The sequence below is a fragment of the Triticum dicoccoides genome, chromosome 7A, assembly GCF_002162155.2.
Source record: "Triticum dicoccoides isolate Atlit2015 ecotype Zavitan chromosome 7A, WEW_v2.0, whole genome shotgun sequence".
In the NCBI taxonomy this organism is placed as follows: domain Eukaryota; kingdom Viridiplantae; phylum Streptophyta; class Magnoliopsida; order Poales; family Poaceae; genus Triticum; species Triticum dicoccoides.
In genome coordinates this window covers 486,544,672-486,567,532 of record NC_041392.1, presented here as the reverse complement: position 1 = coordinate 486,567,532, position 22,861 = coordinate 486,544,672, and positions in this window count along the sequence as shown.

The following is a 22,861-nucleotide window of genomic DNA, read 5'->3' as shown; positions in this document are numbered from 1 at the left end:
ATGTAATGCGAGAGATAGGGATTGTGATGGGTACTTGGTATGTTGACTTTTGAGTAGACTCCCCGGCAACGGCGCCAGAAATCCTTCTTGCTACCTCTTGAGCTTGCGTTGGATTTCCCCGAAGAGGAAGGGATGATGCAACAGAGTAGCGTAAGTATTTCCCTCAGTTTTTGAGAACCAAGGTATCAATCCAGTAGGAGGCCACGCTCAAGTCCCTCGTACCTGCACAAAATGATAGCTACTCGCAACCAACGTGATTAGGGGTTGTCAATCCCTTCACGGTCACTTACGAGAGTGAGATCTGATAGATATAATATTTTTGGTATTTTTGATATAGAGATGCAAAGTAAAAAGTAAAGGCAAAGTAAAAAAGCAAAGCAAGATTAAAGTGATGGAGATTGATATGCTGAGAATAGACCCCGGGGCCATAGGTTTCACTAGTGGCTTCTCTCAAGAGCATAAGTATTCTACGGTGGGTGAACAAATTACTGTTGAGCAATTGATAGAATTGAGCATAGTTATGAGAATATATAGGCATGATCATGTATATAGGCATCACGTCCGTGACAAGTAGACCAAAACGATTCTGCATCTACTACTATTACTCCACTCATCGACCGCTATCCAGCATGCATCTAGAGTATTAAGTTAAAAATAGAGTAACGCTTTAAGTAAGATGACATGATGTAGAGAGATAAATTCATGCAATATTAAATAAACCCCATCTTGTTATCCTCGATGGCAACGATGCAATACGTGCCTTTCTTCCCCTTCTGTCACTGGGAAAGGACACCGCAAGATCGAACCCGAAGCTAAGCACTTCTCCCATGGCAAGAACTACCAATCTAGTTGGCCAAACCAAACGAATAATTAGAAGAGACTTGCAAAGATAACCAATCATACATAAAAGAATTCAGAGAAGATTCAAATATTATTCATAGATAGACTTGATCATAAACCCACAATTCATCGGTCTCAACAAACACACTGCAAAAAGAAGAAGATTACATCGAATAGATCTCCACAAGAGAGGGGGAGAACTTTGTATTGAGATCCAAAAAGAGAGAAGAAGCCATCTAGCTACTAACTATGGACCCGAAGGTCTGAGGTAAACTACTCACACTTCATCGGAGAGGCTATGATGATGTAGAAGCCCTCCGTGATGACGGCCCTCTCCGGCGGAGCTCCGGAACAGGCCCCAAGATGGGATCTTGTGGATACAGAAAGTTGCGGCGGTGAAATTAGGTTTTTTTGGCTCCTGTTCTGATTGTTTGGGGGTATGTAGGTATATATAGGAGGAAGGAGTACGTCGGTGGAGCACCGAGGGGCCCACGAGGCAGGGGGGCGCGCCCTAGGGGGGTGGGCGCGCCCCCACCCTAGTGACCGCCTCTTTGACTCCTTGGAGTAGGGTCCAAGTCTCCTGGATCACGTTCGGTGAGAAAATCACGTTCCCAAAGGTTTTATTCTGTTTGGACTCCGTTTGATATTCTGTTTCTCCGAAATACTGAAATAGGCTGGGCCTCCGGTTAATAGGTTAGTCCCAAATAATATAAAAGTGGAAAATAAAGCCCAATATAGTCCAAGACAGTAGATAATATAGCATGGAGCAATAAAAAATTATAGATACGTTGGAGACGTATCAAACAACATACGTTGTTCCCTTTGTCATCGGTATGTTACTTGCCCGAGATTCGATCGTCGGTATCTCAATACCTATTTCAATCTCGTTACCGGCAAGTCTCTTTACTCGCTCTGTAACACATCATCTCGCAACTAACTCATTAGTTGCAATGCTTGCAAGGCTTATAGTGATGTGCATTACCGAGTGGGCTCAGAGATACCTCTCCGACAATCGGAGTGACAAATCCTAATCTCGAAATACGCCAACCCAACAAGTACCTTTGGAGACACCTGTAGAGCACCTTTATAATCACCCAGTTATGTTGTGACATTTGGTGGCACACAAAGTGTTCCTCCGGTAAACGGGAGTTGCATAATCTCATAGTCATAGGAACATGTATAAGTCATGAAGAAAGCAATAGCAACAAACTAAACGATCAAGTGCTAAGCTAACGGAATGGGTGAAGTCAATCACATCATTCTCTAATGATGTGACCCCATTAATCAAATGACAATTCATGTATATGGCTATGAAACTTAACCATCTTTGATTCAACGAGCTAGTCAAGTAGAGGCATACTAGTGACATACTGTTTGTCTATGTATTCACACATTTATTATGTTTCTGGTTAATACAATTCTAGCATGAATAATAAACATTTATCATGATATAAGGAAATAAATAATAACTTTATTATTGCCTCTAGGGCATATTTCCTTCACGAGGGACTCGCGCGTAGGGTGCTACTGGATTGATACCTTGGTTCTCAAAAACTGAGGGAAATACTTACGCTACTTTACTGCATCATCCCTTCCTCTTCGGGGAAAACCAACGCAGTGCTCAAGAGGTAGCAAGAAGGATTTCTGGCGCAGTTGCTGGGGAGGTCTACGCAAAAGTCAACATACCAAGTACCCATCACATACCCTTATCTCCCGCATTACATTATTTGCCATTTGCCTCTCGTTTTCCCCTCCCCCACTTCACCCTTGCCGTTTTATTCGCCCTCTCTCTCTCTATCCTCCCTCTCTTTCTCTATTTGCCTCTTTTTGCCCGTTTGCTTTCTGTTTGCTTGTGTGTTAGTTCGCTTGCTTGCCTCAATGGCTCTACCTAAATTTGGTGATCTCCACCTTAAAAGGCTAGAAGAGATCGAAAGCAATGTCAGGAGTTTTATGGTTTTGCAATTTGAACATAATAGTTTCTTCAGAAACGAGCTTAAAGAACAGAAAAGTTTTATGAGTTTTATGAATAAAGAGCTTGATGATATGTCTAAAGAATTCGATGGTTTGAGATCCCAAATTGCCCAACTTGAGAAACTAACTGCTGACATTTCGGATAAGCAGCCTACCTTAGTTAATAAGATGGCCGCTAAACCGGATTGCTATGAAAATAAAGATGAAGATCTAAAAGTTATTGATGTGTCCCCTATTAAATCTTTGTTTTGCAATATGAATCTTGACAATGATGGGACTCAATATGATCCACCTTTACCTAGAAGGCGTTCCAAGAATTCGGAATTTGTTGATCTTGATGCTAAAATTGATAAAGTGGGATTGAAGAAATGAAAACCCTAGATGTTGTTAAATCCACTATTATGGATTTCAAGGAATTTAACTATGAAAATTGCTCTTTTATTGATTGTATTTCCTTGTTACAATCCGTGCTAAATTCTCCTCACGCTTATAATCAAAATAAATCGTTTACTAAACATATCGTTGATGCCTTGATGCAATCTTATGAAGAAAAACTTGAATTTGAAGTTTCTATCCCTAGAAAGCTTTATGAAGAAAAACTATTGAAATTAAAATTAAATATCATGAATTCTATGCTTTATGTGATTTGGGTGTTAGTGTTTCCACGATTCCAAAGACTTTGTGTGATTTGGTAGGTTTCCGTGATTTTGATGATTGCTCTTTAAACTTGCACCTTGCGGATTCCACTATTAAGAAACCTATGGGAAGAATTAATGTTGTTCTTATTGTTACAAATAGGAATTATGTGACTGTAGATTTTATTGTTCTTGACATAGATTGCAATCCTTCATGTCCTATTATTCTTGGTAGACCTTTCCTTAGAACGATTGGTGCAATTATTGATAGGAAGGAAGGAAATATTAGATTCCAATTTCCATCAAGGAAAGTCATGGAACGCTTTCCTAGAAATAAAATTAAATTACCTTATGAATCTATTATGAGATCCACTTACGGATTGCCTACCAAAGATGGCAATACCTAGATCTATTCTTGCTTGTTATGCCTAGCTAGGGGCGTTAAACGATAGCGCTTGTTGGGAGGCAACCCAATTTTATTTTTTCCTTGCTTTTTGCTCATGTTTAGTAATAAATAATTTATCTAGCCTCTGTTTCGGTTGTGTTTTTGTGTTTAATTAGTGTTTGTGCCAAGTAGAACCGTTGGGAAGACTTGGGGAAAGTCTTGTTACACTTGCTGTAAAAAACAGAAACTTTAGCGCTCACGAGAACTGCTGCCATTTTTATTTGGAAAGTGATATTTAGTTAATTATTTTTTCAGATGATTAATAGATAAATTACTCACGTCCATCAATTTATTTTAGAAATTTTGGGGTTCCAGATCTTGCGCTAGCTACAGATTACTACAGACTGTTCTGTTTTTGACAGATTCTGTTTTTTGTGTGTTGTTTGCTTATTTTGATGAATCTATGGCTAGTAAAATAGTTTATAAACCATAGAGAAGTTGGAATACAGTAGGTATAACACCAATATAAATAAATAATTAGTTCATTACAGTACCTTGAAGTGTTCTTTTATTTTCTTTCACTAACGGAGCTCACGAGATTTTCTACTTTAAGTTTTATGTTGTGAAGTTTTCAAGTTTTGGCTAAAGATTTGATGGATTATGGAACAAGGAGTGGAAAGAGCCTAATATTGGGGATGCCCATGGCACCCCCAAGATAATCTAAGGACACCTAAAAGCCAAAGCTTGGGGACGCCCCGGAAGGCATCCCCTCTTTCGTCTACTTCTATCGGTAACTTTACTTGGAGCTATATTTTTATTTGCCACATGATATGTGTTTTGCTTGGAGCGTCGTGTATGATTTGAGTCTTTATTTGTTAGTTTACCACAATCATCCTTTCTGTACACACCTTTTGAGAGAGCCATACATGATTTGGAAATTGCTAGAATACTCTATGTGATTCGCTTATATCTTTTGAGTTATATAGTTTTGCTCTAGTACTTCACTTATATCTTTTAGAGCATGGTGGTGGATTTGTTTTATAGAAACTATTGATCTCTCATGCTTCACTTAGATTATTTTGAGAGTCTTAAATAGCATGGTAATTTGCTTAAAATCCTAATATGCTAGGTATTCAAAGTTAGTAAAATTTACTTAAGAGTGTTTTGAATACTAAGAGAAGTTTGAGCTTGATGATTGTTTTGAGATATGGAGGTAATAATATCAAAGTCGTTCTAGTTGAGTAGTTGTGAAACTGAGAAATACTTGTGTTGAAGTTTGCAAGTCCTGTAGCATGCATGTATGGTAAACGTTATGCAACAAATTTGAAACATGAGGTGTTATTTGATTGTCTTCCTATGAGTGGTGGTCGGGGACGAGCGATGGTCTTTTCCTACCAATCTATCCCCCTAGGAGCATGCGCGTAGTACCGAGGTTTTTGATGACTTTTAGATTTTTGCAATAAGTATGTGAGTTCTTTATGACTAATGTTGAGTCCATGGAATATACACACTCTCACCCTTCCATCCTTGCTAGCCTCTTCGGTACCGTGCATTGCCCTTTCTCACATTGAGAGTTGGCGCAAACTTCGCCGGTGCATCCAAACCCCGTGATATGATACGCTCTTTCACACATAAACCTCCTTATATCTTCCTCAAACAGCCACCATACCTACCTATTATGGCATTTCCATAGCCATTCCAAGATATATTGCCATGCAACTTTCCACCATTCAGTTCATCATGACACATTCATCATTGTCATATTGCTTAGCATAATCATGTAGTTGACATAGTATTTGTGGCAAGGCCACCGTTCATAATTCTTTCATACATGTCACTCTTGGTCCATTGCATATCCCGATACATCGCGGGAGGCATTCATATAGAGTCATACTTTGTTCTAGTATCGAGTTGTAATCATTGAGTTGTAAATAAATAGAAGTGTGATGATCATCATTAATAGAGCATTGTCCCAAAAAAAGAGAAGAAAGGCCAAAAAAAGAAAGGCCAAAAGGGGCAATGCTACTATCCTTTTACCACACTTGTGATTCAAAGTAGCACCATGATCTTCATGATAGAGAGTCTCTTGTTTTGTCACTTTAATATAGTAGTTGGGATTTTTCATTATAGAACTTGGCTTGTATATTCCAACAATGGGCCTCCTCAAGTACCCTAGGTCTTCGTGAGCAAGCAAGTTGGATGCACACCCACTTAGTTTCTTTTGTTGAGCTTTCATACATTTATAGTTCTAGTGCATCCATTGCATGGCAATCCCTACTCCTTGCATTAACATCAATTGGTGGGCATCTCCATAGCCCATTGATTAGCCTCATTGATGTGAGACTTTCTCCTTTTTGTCTTCTCCACATAACCCCCCTCATTATATTCTATTCCACCCATAGTGCTATGTCCATGCTCGCGCTCATATATTGCGTGAAAGTTTATTGGTTTGAGATTACTAAAGTATGAAACAATTGCTTGGCTTGTCATCGGGTTGTGCATGATGAGAGCATTCTTGTGTGACAAAAATGGAGCATGACTAAACTATATGATTTTGTAGGGATAAACTTTCTTTGGCCATGTTATTTTGAGAAGACATAATTGCTTAGTTAGTATGCTTGAAGTATTATTATTTTTATGTCAATATGAACTTTTGTCTTGAATCTTTCGGATATGAATATTCATACCACAATTAAGAAGAATTACATTAAAATTATGCCAAGTAGCACTCTGCATCAAAAAATTCTGTTTTTATCATTTACCTACTCGAGGACAAGCAGGAATTAAGCTTGGGGATGCTTGATACGTCTCCAACGTATCTATAATTTTAGATTGCTCCATGCTATATTATCTACTGTTTTTGACATTATTGGGCTTTATTATTCACTTTTATATTATTTTTGGGACTAACCTATTAACCGGAGGCCCAGCCCAGAATTGCTATTTTTTGCATGTTTTAGGGTTTCGAAGAAAAGGAATATCAAACGGAGTCCAAATGGAATGAAACCTTCGGGGACATGATTTTCTCAACGAACAAGACCCGGGAGACTTGGACCCTACATCAAGAAAGAAAAGAGGAGGCCATGAGGTAGGGGGGCGCGCCTACCCCCCAAGTGCACCCTCCACCCTCGTGGGCCCCATGTTGCTCCACCGACGTACTCCTTCCTCCTATATATACCTACGTACCCTCAAACGATCAGATACGGAGCCAAAACCCTAATTCCACCGCCGCAGCTTTCTGTATCCACGAGATCCCATCTTGGGGCCTGTTCCGAAGCTCTGCCGGAGGGGGCATCGATCACGGAGGGCTTCTACATCAACACCATAGCCTCTCTGATGAAGTTTGAGTAGTTTACCTCAGACCTACAGGTCCATAGTTATTAGCTAGATGGCTTCTTCTCTCTTTTTGGATCTCAATACAATGTTCTCCCCCTCTCTTGTGGAGAACTATTCGATGTAATCTTCTTTTTGCGGTGTGTTTGTTGAGTCCGATGAATTGTTGGTTTATGATCAAGTCTATCTATGAATAATATTTGAATCTTCTTTGAATTCTTGTAACATCCCAAATTTTCAATTTGGAATGTTATACACTAGATCATCATTGCATATCATAATTATTGCATTTTGGTTGATCCTAGAAATTTCACGCAACTCAAGGACCATCGGAGAGAGTTGGGGATTTCGTTATTTTCATATTTGAGTTGTCTCAAATTTTGAAAATAGGATCATTTGATTTTATTTATTTTATCTTCAATTATTTCTATTATAAAAATTATGAGAGAGGGAATAAAATGACTTCCCAAAATAAAAAAATATTGAGGATTTAATAAAAATCAAATAAGATTTTATTTGGTTCTATTTGCTATTTTATTAGAATTTAGGAAAAATGTGTGTTTTTCAAAATTGCATTTATGCCCCAAATAAATGTTCATCCTGTGCGGCTTGATTTTAGAAGCCGGGGAAAATTTATTTCGGGATTTTTGGAGTCCGTTTAGTATTTCTTTCATTAGTTTTTCTATGTGGAATTATTTTAAAGAAAATCTGAACCGACTCCGAGCCGTACCCGAGCGGGACTCCGCCCGGGGGACCATTTTAAGCCGACCCTGCCGAGGCACCGAAGCCCACCAGCCCGCCCGCCGGAACCCTAGCGCCGCGCCGCCTCGCCGCCGCCTCGCACCGCCTCGCCGCTGCCGCCGCGCCGCCTCGCCCTGCCCCGCCCCGCACTGCCTCGCCGCCGCCCCGCTGCCCGAGGTAGCCGCCGTTGCCGGCGGTTTTCCTCAGAAAACCGCCCGGTTTTTTTAGATCCGCTTTTATTTTATTTTATTAGAACGGTTTTTTTACGATTTAGTTATTTAGCGTGCGTTCACTCGCTCGTTCGTTTTAACGAATGTGTTTGTCGGTTAGATCCAGATAACGAACATTCGTTCGTTAATCTGTTCGTTGTTTTTGTTTTTCTCAGATTTTCCGCAATTATTTCTGATCGCGATTTATGATCCGATTTTCGTTTTAATATAACTTTTCGCTCGTTTATCGGAATCGGGCGATTCAAGCGTCTGGAGTTTCGTCTCGAAACCCTCTTGCCGTTTAACCAACTTAAACAAGTTTTTGCTTCTGTAAAAATTGCCTTAGATCCAGAATAGTAAACGAAGCCTATTTCTTTTGCTGTTTGTCTTTCGTTGCTTCGTTTGTTTTGATTCTTTTTGCCAACCAGAGTTCTTAAGTTGAACTTTCTGGTTAGATATCTTATTTGAGTTTTACCTGTGCATTAGTTGAGTACTTATTGTGTGTTTGTTTGTTTGCGATAGAGTACCCAGAGTGCGCCGCTTGTTACTTCGAATTGCTAGGTTTCCTGGATCATCAGCAAGGCAAGTAACACTTTGATCATACCTCCTACTACCCAGTTTTATTGCATTAGATCAATCCTCACACATTTCATGATTAGGATCTAATTAAATTGTGGGTTTGGGGAGTAGTTGAGGTAGAACATATTACCTGTTTATTATCAAACCTTTGGGAGTTACTCTATGTTTGCTTATTATTGCTATGCTATGCTAGTAGACGTGGATTGGGTGAGTGTATCCATGACAGATGTGAGCTTTGTTAATTAATGGTTTATTTAAGGTGGCAACCCAAACACACATTTGGGTTGATTGAGGCACCTGGGTATTCCAGCGATTGCCTGTTTTCTTTTGGACCGCCACCCAGGCTCAAAGGGATCATGAGATTATTCATACTAGAAACTTCCGTGTGCAGCCACAAGCTATTATGGGCTCTAGCATAGTTGACTAAGTCGTGTGAACTCTTACAGTGGTAGACTAGCAGATGTAGGGGATGTAGGTGGTACGGTCTACCCATCGTAAGGTGCTAGCGCTGCTGAAAGACTATGTCTCGGTCATCCGTTTCTCAAACACCGTGTAGTGCGAGAAACCAAACGCAGGCGATCGAGTCTTGTGGGGAAAAGTGCGCAAACCTCTACAGAGTGTATAAACTAATCATGGTTAGGCGTGTCCCCGGTTATGGACATCTTGAGTATCTAGTACCTGGATTATCATGTGAATCTCAACATGTTACTCTAAAAATTAATTTTGCTGGGTTTTGTTTAATGATGATGTTTAATTGGGATTGAGAATGATGTCAACCATTCTCAATGTTTAACAACCACCATGATAGTTAAATAAATTTATTCCTTTGCAGTAGGGAAAAATTGGCTTTACGCAAAACTGTAACCATAGAGCTTTCCACCAGCCAAATATGCATGTAGAATAGCTGTTTTTTTCCATTACTCTCTATGTGTTACATTGCCAGCATATTCCATGTGCTGACCCGTTTTCGGGCTGCAACATTAATGTTGCAGACTTTTCAAACGACGATTAAGGAGTTTTAGGTCATGGTTCTATACTCAGTGATGCCGTTGGAGTTAATGGACTCACTTATCTTCCAAGCCTTCCGCTGTTATCGTTATTAGATGGCATTAAGCCATATTTATTGTAATAAGTTCTCTTTTGAAACACTCGATGTAATAAGTGTGTGATTGCTACTCTGCTATAAATCCTTCAAGTACTGTGTGGTGTTAGCATTACTGATCCAGGGATGACACTGGAGCACAGAGATTGGACCGTTTGAGGTCTGGTCGCTACAAGATAGTATCAGAGCACACACTGACTGTAGGACACGACCACTAAGCTAAAGACCTAGATCACTACTCACTCTCTTCTCTTCTGACCTCTCATCTTTTCTACTCTTTTAGGATGGCGGATGCAAGGAACAAGTTTACTCAACCGGATGAAGATACACCCTTTGGACGTCACTTGAAGGAAGTCACTAGATACCTGAACATAGGAGTACCAAGCTTCACCGGAACCTACAACACCAATCCACCTGAAAAAGAGCGCTAGATGATTCAAGTTCAAGTTCTAGGAAGGACGTTCATGCCAGTCACTGAGCCCATAGAGTTTTCTTTCGATGCACCAACTTGGAATCTAGGAAAGAGCATGGCAGCTCACATCGCCATGGGACGCATTGGAGAAGTCTACCGCAATGATCTCAAGGATACTATCTACCTGATTTGTGGGCGCCGAGATGAGCACCGGGAGATGATCAGCACCAAAAAGGATAGATCAATTGCAGCTTTTATCCAGGAGTTAAACCAGCACATTCGACGTCAGGAGAACCAGATGTGCGCCGACATGATAGACCTGAAGAAGGCAAAGACAATAATCAAGGAACTGGAGGAAGAACTCAAGGCTACATGTGAAGATTTTGAAGAAGAAATTGAAGTATTAGTGGAAAAGAATGACGATCTGATCAAGAAGATTGGAATATTCATGGGAGACCCTACAACGGTAGAAGAAGACAAAGAACCTAAGGAGATTCGCCCGGAAGACTACATCATCATCGACGACACCGACTCGGATCTAGATGATAGCGATGATGACTATGTTGATGAAGCTGGAGCAGATATCATGGAGTCTGCAACCGAAGAATATTTCTAGTAGACCACCCCAACAGTAGTAGTAGTCCACCATGTAAATATAATAGTCCGAGCACTTTTGTGATAGTTAGATCGATTGTATGCCCTTGTTTGATTGATTAAATGAAGTAAATTGTTTGCTTTTGCCTCATGTGCATATGGGTAGTGTTTTCTCTTTAGGCCCCCTCTATTCTTAAATCTCATCTTTTCTAAACCCTCAGATGCCTCCGAGACGTGACCCCGGATTTACCTTCCCACCAGAGCTCACTCAGTTGATCCAGCAGCAGAACACATTGATGCAGTTGCTAGTCCAGAATCCGAACCAGGGGAACAACAACAACAACAACCCACCACCACCACCACCTATTGATCACTTAGCCCGTTTTCTTAGGCTGAATCCGCTGGTGTTTTCCAGTAGCACCGAGCCGATAGTAGCAGATGATTGGCTCTGCAAGACAGCTAGAGAGTTGACCACAGCAGGATGCACGGATGCGAAGAAGGTGAAGTTTGCCGCACATCAGCTTGAAGGACCCGCAGCATATGGTGGGAGAATTTCACAGCCACTTTCCCTGTCGACACTATCACATGGGACTAGTTTCAGCTGGCTTTTCGTACTGCCCATGTTTCAGCAGGAGCTATGGCCATGAAGAAGTGAGAGTTTCGCAACTTGCGCCAAGGAGGACGGACAGTTGGCCAGTATGTGGAGGACTTTAGTAAATTAGCACGTTATGCCCCAGATGACGTTGCTATGGATGCAACAAAGCAGGAGAAATTTCTGGAAGGAATGAAAGATGAGTTGAGTATGCAGTTGATGGTAGCAACCTTCAACAACTACCAGGAGTTGGTAAAACATGCTCTCATGATTGAAGGGAAGCAGTAGCAAATTGAGAATCGCAAGAGGAAGTATGCACAAGGAAAGTACAATTCAGGAGCTCAGCAGAAGCCACGATTTACCCCTAGGTCGGGAGGACATTTTCAGCATACCCATGGAGGAGGAAGCTCGCACAATCACAATGGCCCCAAGAATGGTAATGGGAATGGAGGAAGCAACATCCAGAACCGCACCCACCCATCAACCCCAGCCAAGAAAGACCTGAGCCAAGTCACTTGTTTTAAGTGCCAGAAGACCGGACATTATGCCAATGAATGTCCTGAATCCCAGAATGGAAATGGCAATGGAAGCTCTGGGAAGAAGCCGAACCCTTTCAACAGGGGACAAGTGAACCACGTTAACGTGGAGGAGGTTGAAGAGCAGCCGGATGCAGTAATCGGTAAGTTTTTGGTTAAGTCATTTACTGCACTCGTTCTTTTCGATACTGGTGCATCGCATTCATACATATCAAGGGGATTTGTGGATAAGTATAAACTGCCAACCCAAGCCCTTAGGTCACCCATGTTAGTAACTTCGCCTGGAGCAGAATACATGGCTAGTCTATGGTGTGATCAGTTACCATTAATAATTGGTAACTATGTTTTTCCCTCAGACCTAATAGTGTTGGAATCCCAAGGATTGGATGTGATATTAGGCATGGATTGGTTGTCAAAGTATGAAGGGAATATTCAATGTGCCAGTAAGTCAATTTTACTTACCACCCCAGAAGGGAGAAGGATCAAGTATGTATCCCGACATGTGCCAAAGAGGACTCAAGTAAATTGTTTAACCGGAGTTGTGCAGGAGGAAGTACCAGTAGTGAAGGATTTCCCCGAAGTATTTCCGGAAGAGTTGTCAGGCATGCCACCGGATAGAGATATTGAGTTTTTGATTGAACTTTTGCTAGGCACAGGGCCAATATCAAAGAGACCATATAGGATGCCTGCAAAGGATTTGGTGGAAATTAAGAAGCAGATTAAGGAGTTACTGGATAAAGGATATATTCTCCCAAGTTCATCCCCTTGGGGATCGCCAGTACTTCTAGTGGAGAAGAAGGATGGATCGTTAAGGATGGTTGTCGATTATCAAGGATTGAATGAAGTAACCATCAAGAACAAGTACCCACTACCGATGATCAATGATCTGTTTGATCGATTGCAAGGAGCTAAGGTATTTTCCAAGATCAATCTGCGATCAGGATACCACCAGTTGAAGATTCGAGAACAGGATATACCTAAGACGGCTTTTACCACCAGGTATGGGCTGTACGAGTATACCGTTATGTCATTTGGTCTGACTAACGCACCTGCATATTTTATGAACATGATGAACAAAGTGTTTATGGAGTTCTTGGATAAGTTAGTCGTAGTGTTCATTGATGATATCCTGGTTTACTCGAAGAATGAAGAGGAGCATAAGGAACATTTGTGTTTGGTTCTTGGAAAGCTCACAGAACATCAATTATATGCCAAGTTTAGCAAATGTGAGTTTTGGTTGAAGGAAGTTGGATTTCTCGGACACGTTATATCCGGAGAAGGTATAGCAGTAGATCCCACTAATGTTGATACCGTGACCAAGTGGGAAGCACCAACCACCGTGGGAGAGATCCGGAGTTTTCTTGGACTCGCAGGATACTACCGGAGGTTTATTGAAAATTTCTCAAAGATTGCGAAGCCTATGACGGAGTTGTTGAAGAAAGATACCAAGTTCATATGGACGGAGGAATGTGAGGCTAGTTTTCAGGAGTTGAAGAAACGTTTGGTTACCTCACCCGTGTTGATTTTACCGGATCAGACCAAGGATTATGAGGTGTATTGCGAGGCTTCACGTCGAGGACTTGGAGCAGTGCTTATGCAGGAAGGGAGAGTTGTTTCATATGCCTCATGACAGCTTAAGCCTCATGAGTTGAATTATGCTACGCATGATTTGGAGTTAGCAGCCGTAGTGCATGCATTGAAGACTTGGAGACATTTTCTGATTGGAAACCATTGCGAGGTGTACACGGATCACAAGAGTTTGAAGTATATTTTCACACAGAAGGAGTTGAACCTCAAACAAAGGAGATGGTTGGAGCTCATCAAGGATTATGATATGAAATTGCATTATCACCCCGGAAAGGCAAACGTAGTAGCTGACGCATTAAGCCGTAAGAGCCATGTCAACACCCTAATGACGGGAGATTTACCAAGGGAGTTAGCCGAAAATATTCGAGAGCTATGTTTGGAAATAGTTCCAAGAGGCTATGTAGCAGCATTGGAGATTCAGTCTACTTTGATGGATAAGATCAGAGAAGCTCAAAGGACTGACAAGGAGATTGCTTCTATTAAGGAGAAAATGAGCAAAGGAAAAGCTAAGGGATTTCGTGAGGATGAGCATGATACCCTATGGTTTGAAGACCGTGTCTATGTACCAAATGATTCAGAGATCAGGAAGCTAATTCTGCAAGAGGCCCATGACTCACCATACTCGATTCACCCAGGAAATACCAAGATGTATTTGGATTTGAAGGATATTTTCTGGTGGACCGGAATGAAGAAGGATATTGCGGAGTATGTAGCAGTTTGTGATGTATGTCAGAGAGTGAAGGTAGAGCATCAGAAGCCAGCAGGATTGCTACAACCATTGTCGATACCCGAATGGAAGTGGGATAAGCTAGGCATGGATTTTATTACAGGATTGCCCAGAACACGTTCAGGCTATGACTCGATATGGGTTGTAGTCGGTCGTTTGACAAAGGTAGCTCATTTCATTCCAGTGAAGACTACCTATACCAGTGCAAAGTTGGCAAAGATATACATGACCAGGATCATATGTCTGCATGGAGTTCCAAGGAGCATTGTATCAGATAGAGGAACCCAGTTTACGTCAAAGTTCTGGAATCAGTTGCATGAGACTTTGGGAACCATACTGGAGTTTAGCACAGCTTTCCACCCGCAGATAGATGGACAGACCGAGAGAGTCAATCAGATTTTGGAGGATATGCTAAAAGCTTGTGCGCTAGATTATGGATCTAGTTGGGATGAGAATTTGCCATATGCAGAGTTCTCTTACAACAACAGTTATCAAACCAGTTTGAAGATGGCCCCTTTCGAAGCCTTGTACGGAAGGAGGTGCAGGACCCCATTGTCTTGGGATGAAGTTGGAGACCGCTAGTTGTTTGGACCGGATCTGATAAAGGAGTCTGAACAGAAAGTGAAATTGATTCGCGATAGAGGCTCAAGGTAGCTCAATCCAGGTAGAAGAGTTATGCAGATTCTAAACGCAAGGAGACAGTTTACAAAGTCAGAGACCGAGTTTATCTTCGAGTATCTCCACTTCGAGGAGTTAAGTGCTTTGGAGTTAAGGGAAAACTAGCGCCGCGTTTTGTAGGCCCATACAAAGTTTTGGAGTGTATGGGATAAGTAGCCTACAAGTTGGAATTACCCGAAGGACCGTCTGGAGTTCACGACGTGTTTCATGTATCCCAGTTGAAGAAGTGCCACGCAGAGATGGCTGACATGCCGCTGAGAGATACGGTACCACTGGAAGCGATTCAGTTGGATAGTGATTTGACCTATGAGGAGAAACCAGTTAAGATTCTAGAGTATGCCAATCGAGTCACCCGCAGCAAGGTTATCAAGTTTTGCAAGGTTCAGTGGAGCCACCACACGGAGGATGAAGCCACCTGGGAACGAGAGGAAGATTTGCTGAAAGACCACCCTCACCTATTTTCTAGCCAACCCGAATCTCGAGGGCGAGATTCATCTTAAGGGGGTAGGTTTGTAACATCCCAAATTTTCAATTTGGAATGTTATACACTAGATCATCATTGCATATCATAATTATTGCATTTTGGTTGATCTTAGAAATTTCACGCAACTCAAGGACCCTCGGAGAGAGTTGGGGATTTCGTTATTTTCATATTTGAGTTGTCTCAAATTTTGAAAATAGGATCATTTGATTTTATTTATTTTATCTTCAATTATTTCTATTATAAAAATTATGAGAGAGGGAATAAAATGACTTTCCCAAAATAAAGAAATATTGAGGATTTAATAAAAAATCAAATAAGATTTTATTTGGTTTTATTTGCTATTTTATTTGAATTTAGGAAAAATGTGCATTTTTCAAAATTGCATTTAGGCCCCAAATAAATGTTCATCCTGTACGGCTTGATTTTAGAAGCCCGGGAAAATCTATTTCAGGATTTTTGGTGTCTGTTTAGTATTTCTTTCGTTAGTTTTTTGCGCGGAATTATTTAAAAAAAATCCGAACCGACTCCGGGCCGTACCCGAGCGGGACTCCGCCTGGGGGGCCTTTTTAAGCCGACCCCGCCGAGCCGCTGAAGCCCACCAGCCAGCCCGCCGAAACCCTAGCGCAGCGCCGCCTCGCCGCGCCTCGCCCCGCGCCGCCCCACCCCGCCCCGCGCCGCCTCACCGCCGCCCCGCTGCCCGAGGTAGCCGCTGTCGCCGGCGGTTTTCCTCAGAAAACCGCCCGGTTTTTTTAGATCTGCTTTTATTTTATTTTATTAGAACGTTTCTTTTACGGTTTAGTTATTTAGCGAGCGTTCGCTCGCTCGTTCGTTTTAACGAATGTGTTCGTCGATTAGATCCAGATAATGAACGTCCGTTCGTTAATCTGTTCGTCGTTTTTTTCTCAAATTTTCCGCAATTATTTCTGATCGCGATTTCCGATCCGATTTTCGTTTTAGTATAACTTTTCGCTCCTTTATCGGAATCGGGCGATTCAAGCTCCTGAAGTTTCCTATTGAAACCCTCTTTCCGTTTAACCAACTTAAACAAGTTTTTGCTTCTGTAAAAATTGCCTTAAATCCAGAATAGTAAACTAAGCCTGTTTCTTTTGTTGTTTGTCTTTCGTTGCTTCGTTTGTTTTGATTCTTTTTGCCAACCGGAGTTCTTAAGTTAAACTTTCTGGTTAGATATCTTATTTGAGTTTTACCTGTGCATTAGTTGAGTACTTATTGTGTGTTTGTTTGTTTGCGATAGAGTACCCGGAGTGCGCCGCTTGTTACTTCGAATCGCTAGGTTTCCCGGATCATCAGCAAGGCAAGTAACACTTCGATCATACCTCCTACTACCCAATTTTATTGCATTAGATAAATCCTCACATATTGCATGATTAGGATCTAATTAAATTGTGGGTTTGGGGAGTAGTTGAGGTAGAACCTATTACCTGTTTATTATCAAACCTTTGGGAGTTACTCTACGTTTGCTTATTATTGCTATGCTATGCTAGTAGACGGGGATTGGGTGAGTGTATCCATGACAGATGTGAGATTTGTTAATTAATGGTTTATTTAAGGTGGCAACCTAAACACACATCTGGGTGGATTGAGGCACCTGGGTATTCCAGCGATTGCCTGTTTTCTTTTGGACCGCCGCCCAGGCTCAAAGGGAACATGAGATTATTCATACTTGAAACTTCCGTGTGCAGCCACAAGCTATTATGGGCTCTAGCATAGTTGACTAAGTCGTGCGAACTCTTACAGTGGTAGACTAGCAGATGTAGGGGATGTAGGTGGTACGGTCTACCCATCGTAAGGTGCTAGCGCTGCTGAAAGACTATGTCTCGGTCATCCGTTTCTCAAACACCGTGTAGTGCGAGAAACCAAACGGAGGCGATTGAGTCTTGTGGGGAAAAGTGCGCAAACCTCTGCAGAGTGTATAAACTAATCATGGTTCGCCGTGTCCCCGGTTATGGACATCTTGAGTATCTAGTGCCTGGATTATCATGTGAATCTCAACATGTTACTCTAAAAATTAATTTTGCTGGGTTTTGTTTAATGATGATGTTTAATTGGGATTGAGAATGCTGTCAACCATTCTCAATGTTTAACAACCACCATGATAGTTAAATAAATTTATTCCTTTGCAGTAGGGAAAAATTAGCTTTACGCAAAACTGTAACCATAGAGCTTTCCACCAGCCAAATATGCATGTAGAATAGCTGTTTTTTTCCATTACTCTCTATGTGTTACATTGCCAGCATATTCCATGTGCTGACCTGTTTTCGGGCTGCAACGTTAATGTTGCAGACTTTTCAGACAACGATTAAAGAGTTTTAGGTCGTGGTTCTATACTCAGTGATGCCGTTGGAGTTGATGGACTCACTTATCTTCCAAGCCTTCCGCTGTTATCGTTATTAGATGGCCTTAAGCCATATTTATTATAATAAGTTCTCTTTTGAGACACTCGATGTAATAAGTGTGTGATTGCTACTCTGCTATAAATCCTTCAAGTACTGTGTGGTGTCAGCATTACTGATCCAGGGATGACACCGGAGCACAGAGATTGGACCATTTGAGGTCTGGTCGCTACAATTCTTTTATGTATGATTGGTTATCTTTGCAAGTCTCTTCGAATTATCAGTTCGGTTTGGCCTACTAGATTGATCTTTCTTGCAATGGGAGAAGTGCTTAGCTTTGGGTTCAATCTTGCAGTGTCCTTTCCGAGTGACAGTAGGGGCAACAAGGCACGTATTGTATTGTTGCCATCGAGGATAACAAGATGGGGTTTTCATCATATTGCATGAGTCTATCCCTCTACATCATGTCATCTTGCTTAAGGCGTTACTCTGTTTTTAACTTAATACTCTAGACGCATGCTGGATAGCGGTCGATGAGTGGAGTAATAGTAGTAGATGCAGGCGGGAGTTGGTCTACTTGTCTCAGACGTGATGCCTATATACATGATCATACCTAGATATTCTCATAACTATGCTCAATTCTGTCAATTGCTCAACGGTAATTTGTTCACCCACCGTAGAATACTTATGCTCTTGAGAGAAGCCACTAGTGAAACCTATGGCCTCGGGTCTACCTTTATCATATTAATCTCCTACTACTTAGTTATTTCCTTTGCTTTTTACTTTGCCTTTATTTTACTTTGCATCTTTATCACAAAAATACCAAAAATATTATCTTTATCATATCTATCAGATCTCACTCTTGTAAGTGGCCTTATAGGGATTGACAACCCCTATTTGCGTTGGTTGCGAGGATTTATTTGTTTTGTGCAGGTACGAGGGACTCGCGCGTAGCCTCCTACTGGATTGATACCTTGGTTCTCAAAAACTAAGGGAAATACTTATGCTACTTTGCTGCATCATCCCTTCCTCTTCGGGGAAAACCAATGCAGTGCTCAAGAGGTAGCACCCTCCTCCATCGGCGCGCTTGGGAGTCTGCTGGTGGATACAAAGAATCTGTGGGGGATTTCTGACGTCACCCAATTAGGTGGAGGCGCAAGGTTGTGCGGATATGGCTGTGACCCAGCATCTTGGAAGTCTCCGTGTGTTTCGGGTGTCATCCATTTTTGGTCTAGAGCAGGTTGGTAATGTTGTTGGTGCGTTTGAGGTGTGACCCATTGAGGGGGGGGTGCAACGCATACATGTTTTGGATTGTGTACTTGCTGCTGGGAACTTCTAAGCTTCTTCATGCGTCTCTCGTCTTGCTGACATAAAAGAAAAAATGTCTATTAGCACACAAGTTAGATCTGCGTATACCTTTGTAACTGAACTTAGCATTATTCACAACCCGAACTTCTCATATAAAAGTGGTGTTCATGTACATATTTTCCCCCTAGGAGAGCCATCACACTATGCACTGAGTTGAGCATCTGCCAATACTTTTGTACCTGAACTGATCACCCTTCACAGAATGAACCTCACATCCTGATAATTCTACACTATTTGATTACTTATATGTACCTGAACTGAGCACTCTCCATAACCTGAACTTGCTGTTTTGCAAATGGGAAATACTATGTACGGTTAAAAAACCTGAACCTTCATGAGTTTGAATGGTTGGACTGCCAGTGCATACCAACCTGACCTTCATGTGAGATCACATGCATGTTCTATTTTCCTTTTATTTATTTTTTTGCATAGAACCATATACATACCAACCTGAACTCTAGCACACTCACTAGTTGAACTTCACATGGATTTTCCACATGTGAATGTGAATGCAGGCATATTTTATAGTGTTTGTAGCGTGGACTAAGGCTCACATACTACCTGAACTTCACATGCCTCTAAGCAGGCAGATTTTACAATGTTGTTTTGTAGCCTGAACTGAGGCTCACACACTACCAGAACTTCACATGGTTGTAAATAGGCAAAAAATTTAAAAAAGCTTTTGTAGACTGTACTGATGCTCACACACCACCTGAACTTCACATAGTTGTAAGCAAATAACAAACAGAAGGAAGAAGTTCAACCATACCCTGGCTAGAAGTTTGGCCAACCTTTTTCCAGCAGCTGATAGGCCACCTTGAGAACAATTCATCGTGGAGGTAGGAGAGGAATTCCATGGCAATCCATGTCTTGCAGAGGGCGCAAAGTTCATCTGCACGAAGCAAGAAGGTCAGAGAAGGCAAGATTGAAGAAGAAGGCAAAATTGGGAGGAAGTTCATGTACTTTTACCGCTGAATTTGAGGGCGCAACCGATGCCGCCTCCACGGAGGAGTTGCTCCGTTGGTCGCGTCGCTCGCCATAGCTTGCGTCGGGGCCGTCATCTGGTCTGCCAAGGCTTTGGGTGGTGGCGATGGGACAAGGATGCGGCTTCCTGAAGTCCATGGCGGCTTCGCCACGTCCAGGCGATGCGGGCTCCCTCGCGCCGGCGTCCGCCGTCGCTCGCTCGCCCGCGCCGGTGGCCGGCCAGGTGTTGGATACGGAGGGGAGGCGGCGGATCTGGCCGGCTAGGAGCTGGGGAAGGAGGGGAGGCGGTGGATCCGGCCGGCCATGAGGTGTAGACCGGGGGGGGAGGCGGCGGATTCGGTGAAGATCGGTGGCGAGGAGGGGAGGAGGTCGGGGATCGAGGGGAGGAGCGGTGAGGAGGGGGGTTGGTCGGCTCGGGATCGAGGGATCAGGTGGATCCTGTGGGGGCAGCTTGGGATCGGGTGGGATTCTATCTAGTTGGGCCGGGCCGTTCAGGGAAGTTCAGGAGGGGGTCCATCGGGCCCTATATAGGGCTGTTGTGATCCAAATAACTATTTTAATCCTGGGATTAGAATAGTGATGTATATATATATAATATATACTAGCAAACATGCCCGTGCGTTGCAACGGGAGAGAAAAAGATACATTCTTCTATAGTTGTATAATAAGCACAACTTAAGACCCCTCAACTGGTCCTCCTTATCTATATCAACATAGTCCACCTCCGTGTTGTCACTTATACCCTTTCATACCTTCACTAACCATGCATGGCCGCAGTGTCTAATTGGTCACAATGCGTCTGAACGTGGCCAATCCCAAGGCGATGATGTCGGCCACTATCTAAACCCACGCACACCTGCCATTGAACAACATCATCGTAAGTGAATGTCTAATAGTTATATACTAATCTCGTCGAGCTGGAGGTGATGGGCGCCCTTCCCCGAGCTACAATATGCACCTAGTGCATGCATACACCATCTCTCATAGGCCCATTCACTTTTAAACTCTATATTTGTTTTCCAAAATGCATCAACAATCTTTTTGAAATAATAAATAATTTTTAAATCAAATGGAATTTTTAAAGTGCATGAATGTTTTTAATTACAAAATATTTTTAAGCATGTGAACACTTCTTAGAATTACATGAACTTTTTTTGAGAAAAAGGTGAACCATTTCAACCGGTATAAACATTGTTTTGATACATGAACAATATTCTTAAAACTACATAAACATTCTAAAATTCATGAACGATTTTTAAAAACTACTGGCATTTTTCAAAAGGCAGAATCACATAAAATTAGAACATTGGTAAATTAAATTTTGGGTATGTAGCAAGTGATCAGATTACACGTACATTGCACCTAATTTTTCTTTTTTATATATAGTGAACGGGAGGAGAGCTGTTCTAGTTGTGCCCAGAGACTGCAATTTTCTCGTTGGTGACTACGTGGACCAGTGCTCACATAAAGGCCAAAAAAAGGATTACGTGGAGCACTGCACGAAGATTATTTTGCTCGGCTCTAGAAGCGAACCAACATCCAAACCTTTGACCGGTCAAAATAAAATGTAATATCCTCATCGTGTAGCGAAGCATACAGCGCCGCGAGAATAGCGCGGCCACCAGCGCTCTGGCTGCGCACGAGATCCCATGCCGCTGAAGTCGCCCTACTGTCCCGCGCGTGCTCAGGGCTCCGGGTCCGTCCTGCGCATCCCTGCTGAGCTGAGCTCCCCGCCGCGCAATAGATCCCGCGCCACCGAGGAAGGTCGCCCAGATCTCCTCGCTCCTCGCCGCGCTGTCGCCCATGGTCTCATCCGCATCTGCTTCCTTCATCGATATGCAGAGCCGAGGAGGATTTCCACTACTTTGATTGCATAAATAAAAAATTAGAACGATACACAATGAATATGCTGTTTCCAATGCATTCTTATAAGTTTGACGCTGCAATCAGGCATCAACAGCCATTAGTGTGGTGGTTAGTAGCATGCACATTGTAGTTGGAGCACCTGCGTTCAAACCTCCGTGATAGCGCTGAGCTTTTTTAAGTTTTATTTTTGTGTTAGGCGCTTGCTAGTGGGCTGGGCCGGTCCAATCACTGTGCGTTCGCCACGCTGTTTTGGACGCAAAAAAGTTTAGTACCACATCAGAATCACCTAAAATCATCTAAGCGGGACGAAACCAAGAATATCACCTCCCTTTAATAATAGGTATAGATATAGATATAGATATAGATATAGATATATCCCTTTAATAATAGGTATAGATATAGATAGATATAGATATAGATATAGATATAGATATAGATATAGATATAGATATAGATATAGGGATAGACTATTCTGTTATACTATTCTGTTACTCCTCGACCCTATATATAGGCCCGATCTGGACAAACCAACTACACGGCCCGATAAAAAACAAAACCCACCCCCTAACCCCATCTATCAACCGACATGCACCCAGGTCCTTCTTCCTCGCACAGTGTCGCCCTCCGTACCCACGCGCTTCCGGCGCCGGCCGCCTGCCCCTCCGTACCCACGCACTGCCGCCGCCGGCCACCTGCCCCTCGCCACCACGCGCTGCCGCCACCATCCTTCGCCGCCCAGCCAGCCTCCTCCTTTCGCGCCGCCGCCTCGTCGCCTCGCCAGCCACCTCCTCCCCCAGCGCGTCGCCAGCCACCTCCTCCCCCAACGCACCGCTGCCCGGCCTCTCCCCGGTGTGTCGCCGCCCTGTTGCCTCACCAGCCACCTCCTC